This window comes from Ceratotherium simum, chromosome 15 (assembly GCF_057802395.1).
Source record: "Ceratotherium simum simum isolate JZ-2026a chromosome 15, ASM5780239v1, whole genome shotgun sequence".
Taxonomy (NCBI): domain Eukaryota; kingdom Metazoa; phylum Chordata; class Mammalia; order Perissodactyla; family Rhinocerotidae; genus Ceratotherium; species Ceratotherium simum.
In genome coordinates, this window is record NC_141914.1 from 17,922,601 (window position 1) to 17,930,707 (window position 8,107).

The following is an 8,107-nucleotide window of genomic DNA, read 5'->3' on the forward strand; positions in this document are numbered from 1 at the left end:
TTATGCTGAATCTATGCCATTTAGTTTGAATAGAGCTGACTCTGAATCTTTTCCTCTCTTCCTCAACATAGAGTGGATATAAGAACCAGGCCTGGCCATTCAGACCATCACATCTCCTGGCTGCAGTGATTGGCTTAAACTCGGGCATATGACTTAAGCCAGGTCCTCTTCTGGAATTTTCTGCCAGAGCTATCAGGAAAAAACTTTCCTCCTGATAGAATTTCTGTCTTCCATAGATAACAGCTATTTGCTCATTATCTGGAGAGAGCCTGCCCAAGAAATGGAAAGAAACAGACTTCTGGTAACATTGTTTGGTCACCTACTTCTAACAATGCCTGAAGCAAGTACTATTCTTGAACTTTCCAGTTATGTGTGTTAATACCCTTTTTCACTTAAGCTTCTTTGGATTGTATTTCTGTCCTGTACAATTTAAAAGATTCCTGACATATCAGCCTCTCCATGTTTGCCCCAGCCCCAGTAACTCCCTACGTGTACGTAATCCCCTGCGTAATGTTCCCACCCAGCTGGTCCCGTTTTCTCGGCCCCTGGACATTTTCACAATATCTGTGGCATAAGCGTGGTGATTTGTTGTCCATCGTATATAGCATATCCTCATTCTTTCCCCACACGTCGATCAGATATTTTCAAGATTTAACGCACAAACTGAAAATGCTGAGCAATAGCACCATTATGTCTACAGAGGAGGAAAACATGGTAATACATAGCTAAGGTTGGAAGTGAGGTTCAGTGATGTCAATGACATTTTCCCATCTCCCAACTCTGAGTGAAAGTCACAAAGCACATTACATACTTAGAAGAACAGGATATCAGATGTGATCTAATCTTGAAATCATAGGTGTCTCGTTCAAAAATTGAACCTTATTTTACATCAGAACAGCATATGGTATGAAAGTAATTATACGTCTTAATGATCACGAAGACTTTCCTATTAGCAAACTGTGTTGAACAAATATTTTTAAATGTTTAATCTGAGTATATTACTGTTATGCTACAGTAGTGTGGGTGTTTAATGAAAACAATTAGTATAGTTTTGTTGCCTGGAGTTGAAAACACTGCATATACACACACACACACACATATACATGTATATATAGGCATATGTTTATATGCCTATATGTATACACACATATGCATGTGTATACATATATACACACGTATATATACATATTTAATGTGTATATATGTATACGTGTATATAATAATTTGATAAGATGTAAAAAATTAGATAAGAAATTAAAAATTGGAACAAAAACACTGGAGCCTCATGTTAACAACAATAACACAGAATTAATTGTCACTAGTATCTATCCTGGATCTTTTCCAAAGGAATTAGGAGCTAGGAGGAGGAGCTCATTTTTCTGGTGATGACTTAAAAAAGGGATGTTTAGGCAGCACCCAAGGCCTGCTCTGAAAACGGGCTTTATTGTATTCCTGAACAAGCAAAGTCTGGTTGTTTTTTTTCTCCCCCTTGCTTACCTTTTCCAAATAGTCTATGTGAGGCCTGAGCTGGAGCTATGCTATCATGTTGTATATTATTAAGTTCAAGTCCTCGTCTGCTACTTTAAAGCCATTACCAGGACAACTCAGATGCACTCACTTCTATTTATACATGCTTAATCTTTGTTTTCTGGCTACTCCACAGGAGCCTAGAAGCTACTGCAGGTTCAAGACATCATCAGCTGACTTCATAGAAATGCATTAAACAGTTGCAGTGCCCTAAATACAGAAGATAGCACAAGAAATGAGACATGGCCCACACAATTAAAGGGTGCTAGCATGAAACAAGGGCGGCGCAAGGTTGTGATGTCTGCTGTAGAAAACTAAACAGTGCTGTGGGAAGTATGTAGAGGTGCACCTAAACTGTGCAGAGAATAAGGAAGGCTTCCCGGAGGAGGGGGAGAAGTCAGAAACATTTAGTCTTAAGTGATGCAGAAGTTTGTTGGGCAAAGAAGCAGGAGAAAGATATTCCAGCCAGAGAGACAACCCTGACACAGGCATAAAGACACAAAAGAGGCTGATGTCATTGGAAATGGCAGGAGGTCTGTACATCTGAAGGTTAGAGTATAAGGGGATACATGGTTTTGTACCCAGAAAAGGCTGGAAGAAAGTGTTGGAGATATTTGTAAAGAGTTTAGAAAACTAACTAAGGAGTTTGGACTTCATTGTATAAACAATGGTATATAGAGACCCAACTACTAGAATCCATCTGGGATAGAATTCAAGGGGTCTATAGCCTTGGATGGAATATAAAATAAATCTTTATTTTTACTGATTGTTAGGTGAAACATAGTATTTCCTTCTGTCCTGGTCTGCTTGGTATCCTATAACAAAATACTATAGACTGAGTGGCTTAAAAAACAGACATTTATTTCTCACAGATCTGGAGGCTGAGAACTCCAAGATCAAGGTGACAGAAAATTTGATTCTTGGTGAGGGACCTCTTCCTAGCTTACAGATTGCCACCTTCTTGCTATACCCTCATACGGCAGAAAGAGAGAGAGCTCTGGTGTCTCTTCTTCATCTTATAAGGCCTCTAATCCCATCATGGGGGCTCCACCCTCGTGACCTCATCTAAACCTATTTGTCTCCCAAAGGCCTGACCTCCTGAAACCACAATGTAGAGAGTTAGGGTTTCAGCATATGAATTTTGGGGAAAAACAAACATTCAGTTATAACACTTTCAATTATGAGTGTAGCTAACAAAACACAGTGGTACTAGCGTACCTGTAACTTTGTCACCAAAAGAAATCAGGCATTTTCATTTCATATTACAATTGTTGCAGATACGTTGAAATGATGTTTTTGTTAAGCACTTCTTCAAAATTTTGGTAATGAGATCTACTGCTACATTTTGTTATTAACAAAGAAGCACATTGACAACTGTATCATAAATTTTTGAAAAAAATTTAGTGACTATATTTCACAATAATTTGTGCTGAAATTGTATGCATATTATTTTTTTTTCAGAAAATATGCTGAGAAGGATAATGGGTGCATAAGCTTAGTTAGCTGCCAAGGGAACTATGGAACAAAAAATGTTAAGAACTTTGTATTAGAGATATTTTAGAGACTAGATTTGTGGTTTAAAAAAAAAACTGGCCGGGTCGGCCCCGTGGCTTAGCGGTTAAGTGCTCACACTCCGCTACTAGTGGCCTGGGTTCGGATCCCGGGCGCGCACCGACGCACCGCTTCTCTGGCCATGCTGAGGCCACGTCCCACATACAGCAACTAGAAGGATGTGCAACTATGACATACAACTATCTACTGGGGCTTTGGGGGAAAAAAGGAGGAGGATTGGCAATAGATGTTAGCTCAGGGCCGGTCTTCCTCAGCAAAAAGAGGAGGATTAGCACAGATGTTAGCTCAGGGCTGATCTTCCTCACAGAAAAAAAAAAGAAAAGAAAAGAACTTCAAGCAGGGGAGTCAATGTGATTTGATTTATCTTATTAAAAAAAGGAACTCCAATTGTTGTATAAAGTGAAGATTAAGGGCAAAAGAGAACGGAAATGGGATGCCAAGTGAGAGATGGTGGTGGCTGGGACAGGGGAAATGGTAGTGGAGAAGGAGGGTAGAGGTCAAATATAACATGATGGTTAATTTTATGTGTCAACTTAGCTGGACTGTGGTGCCCAAATAATTGATCAAACACTATTCTAGGGTTTCTGTGAGGGCGTTTTTGGATGAGATTAACGTTTAAATTGGAGTACTCTGAATAAAGTAGATCACCCTTAATAATATGGGTGGGCCTCATCCAATTAGATGAAGGCATGAATAGAATTAAAAAATTTACCCTTCCTCAAGTAAGAGAGAAATCTCCGGTAGACAGACTGGACTCACACTGGAACATTGGTTGTTCTGGTTCTCCAGCCTGATGCCTTCAGACTCCAACTGGAACATTGGCCCTTCTAGGTCTCCAACCTGCAGCCCACCCTGTAGACTTTGGACTTGTCAGCCTCCATTATCATGTTGAGCCAATTCCTTATAATAAATATTTTTCTCTATATCTATATATTCTATTGGTTCTGTTTCTCTGGAAAACACTGACTAATACATATGGTATGGTTAAGGGTCAACTCAACAAAGGTTGCTAATAGACTATGTGGAGATTGAGGGAGAGGGAGGCATAAAGGATATTTCTAAAGTTTTTGTCATGAACAACTGAGTATACAATGATGCTATTTACTGGGGTAGCAGAAGGAGGGAGAAACACGTTTGAAAGATTAAATAAGTTAAGCTCGGATATGTTAATTTTGAGATGCCTGTGGCACATTTAATTGGAGATGTCAAGTAGGAAGATGAATTTATGGGTCTCTAACACAGAAGAAAGAGCTGAGCTGGAGCTATAAAAGTTAGCTACTATAGACAGTATTTCAATGGACTGGGAGAGAGAAGAGACAAGAGGGCTCAGGACTAAGCCCTGGGATACTCGCAGATGGAAACCAATAAAGAAAACCAAGAGGCAGTAACCAGAAAGGCAGGAGAAAGACCATGAAAGGGTAAAATTCTTGAGAAAGAAGTGTTTCAAGAAGGAAATAGGGGTCAACTGTATTAAATATAAAATCTATTTTATTGATGTATAATATACATATAATCAAATGCACATGTGTTAACTGTACTGTTCAATAGGCTTTGACAAATGTATATACCTGTGTAACCCTCATCACAATCAAGATATAGAACATTTCCATTCCCCCACCAAAGTTTCCTTTTTTGCGCTTTCCCAATCCATTTCCAACCTTACCCAACTCCCCAACAACCACTGATCCTCTTTCTATCACTACAGGTTTGAATTGTCTTTTCCAGATTTTCATATAAATGGAATCCTATAATACGTATTATTTTGTATCTGGCTTCTTTCAAGCAGCATATTTCTGAGACTCATCTATATTATTTAACATACCAGTAGTCCATGCCTCTCTACTGCTGAATATTATTATTATACAGATATACTATAATTTACCTACTCACCTGTTGTTGGATATTTGTGTTGTTTCCAGTTTGAAGGTATTATGAATTAAATTGCTATTAGCATTTATGTACAAGTCTTTGTGTTAATCTGTGTTTTTATATCTCTTGGGTAAATAACTAAGAGTGAAATTGCTGGATCATATCGTAAGTGAATATTTAATTTTTTAAGAAGCTGATAAACTGTTTTCCAAAGTGGTTGTACTATTTTTCATTCTAATCAGCAATGTAGCAGAGTTTCATTTGTTTCAACTCATCCCTAACACCTGATGTTGTCAGTCTTCATAATCTTAGCCCTTTTAGAGGGTGTGTAGACGTATCTCACTGTGCTTTTAATTTGCCTTTCATTGATGATTAATGATCAAAACCCCAGCAAGCTTTTTTGGGAAAAATTGACAAGCTGATTTTGAAATTTATTTGGAAAGGCAAAGGACCTAAAATAGGCAATATAATTTTGAAAAGGAACTAGCTCGTACTACCTGATTTTAAAATTTATTATAAAGCTACTGTAATCGAGACAGTATGATATTGCCACATGTCAAAAGAAAAGAATAGAGAGTTTGGAAATAGACCCATAGTTATATGTTCAATTGATTTTTGATAAAGAGCTACAGTAATTCCATGGCGAAAAGATAGTTGTTTCAATAAAAGACACTAGAACAATGTATATCTGCATGGAATAAAGTAAACCTCAACTCTTACATCAAGTCATACACAAAATTTAACTCAAACTGCATCATAGACTTACATGTAAAAGCTAGAACTATAAAACATCTAAAAAATATAGGATAAAATCTTTGTAATCTTGAGATAGGCAAAGATTTCTTATATAGGACATAAAAAGCATGATTTATAAAAGAAAAAATTGATAAAAACGAATGTCATCAAAATCTGAAACATCTGATCTTTGATGGTATAAAGAAAATGAATAGAAAAGCTACAGATTGAAAAAAATATTTTATATATTATAAATATTTTTATATATTATATATATATATACTCTTACCATTGACTTGAAAGAATTTTTTGGTATATTCTGGATACACATGATAAAAGATTGTATCCAGAATATATCAACTCAACAATAAGAGTATATATGCAAAATATATATAGTACATAAATTAGCCAGTTAAACACTGGCCTAAAGATTTTACCAGACATTTCACACAAATGGCCAATAAAATAGGTCTAAGCAACAGCTTCTTTTAGAAAAAAAAAACAATAACTAAAAAAAAGATACTATCACATTAAGTATATGCATTGCTTGAAGATGAATCTCATTTTAGAAACATTAACATATGAAAAATCCACATTTTAGGAATCAGGAAATGTAAAATATGTTCCTGCCCATCTCCAAATTGTCCACCTTCCAGACTGTCGCTGTCTTGTCCCTCAGGGAGCCTCTAATCCTCAGTTCCTCTATAAATCTTTTTCAAATATATTAGAGAGGACCTATTTTTCTTCCTTCTCTATGTAGATTCAGAACTGATACTCTTGTTCTCATTACTCAAGAGTCCCCAAAGTCTCATACTGGAAAATCTTTCAAACATCTCCAACCTGTGTAGAGGCCATCTTCCAGGTTTATTATAACTACTTTATTTTCAGTTAAAATGAAATTGCTTAGAAAATTTGAGTAAATATAATACCACCTGCAAAATTGTACCTCCCTCCACTTCTTTAGCATTCTGCTGGCTAAAGCTTCCTTAACGTGGGAAAGGCCTTACCTGAGAGCATTCTCAAGTTACACACAAAAAAATAATAGTAAGCTGAATCATGTGCCATTGACAAAATTTCCCGATCATGACTAATTGCTTCATCTTTATACTTCATCATAAGTAGAAGAAAGGATATCTGGATTTTCCGCTGACGATAAAATTTATAATGCTGATCACTGGAGAAAAGAAAAGAACGTGTTCTGATTGGTATGACCAGGTTGAATAGTTAAGAGAGTAAGCCAGGAATAAATCCAGAGTCCTCAAAGTACATATTAATATTCTATACTTATTCTTTTTTCATCTCTCTCATATTAAGTTGACTCATTTAGCAAATGAAAACAGAAATTTTAAAGAGAGAAAAAAATCTTCCCTTACATGTCTATAGGGAGCTAAAAGAAGGAAGTATCTGCAGGGACATGCTGAAGCATCATTGTTATGAGCAGAGTTCCCTTTACTGTTAGTCCAGCTTCAGTGTACACCTTCAGAAACAATCACCTTTCATTCTTCCTCCTTCTTTTGCCAGCATCAGGCAGAGCTAAACTGGCAGTTGCTGAAGTTGAGTGAGAAAAACAGCTTTGCCCTCCTCCCACCATATTGACTTCAGCTCTGCTGACGATGGGGAAACATGTCTATTTCAGCGACGTCAGCAGACAGGAGGTCCGTGATTACACCAGGCAACATTCCTCTCCTCCAGACAACCACCCTCTTTGGGATTTGGTCATGTAGTGGAGTCCTGAGAAATAACACAGCGAAGAATTTATCAGAAGTTGGTGATAGATTGCCAATGAGATGTAAAGGGTGAAAACAAGAGAAATGGAGAGTGTCTGTAGGGTTCTGAGTCTGAGAATTTACAAGGATGCTGGTGGCAAGGAAGACAGATGGAAACGTGTGATTGCAGGGACATTTGACATTAGATAAACAACTTGGCTGTTTGCCTCTTTAAGCCCCATTTATTACTACTTAGACTGAATTGATTTCTGCATGGCAAATATTGACTCATCTTTCAAAAGCCCCAGCTAAAATGTCACCTCCATGGAGAAGCCTTTCAGACACTCCCCAAGCATTTAGTTGCCTCTCCAAGGCCCACAGAGTACACAGCACGTAGAGTGTTCATGCTGCTATAATATTTCCCATGCTGTAATTTGTTGCTTATACATTTTCTCTCTCTGACCAACGAATAAGCACAGCATGGTGAAAAGAGCACCGCTTTTGGAATAGACAGACCTCGTTCCAATTCCAGCTCTGTCACCATAACATAGGGACCTTCGAGATGACTAGGTTGCAGGTAACATGGGCACACTAGCAATTTTGTAGGATTGTGGTGAGGATTAAATCGGAAATATACCCCAGAACTTGGCACAAAGGTGGCACTTAATTCATGCTCTTCTTGTCTCTTTCTTTATCTA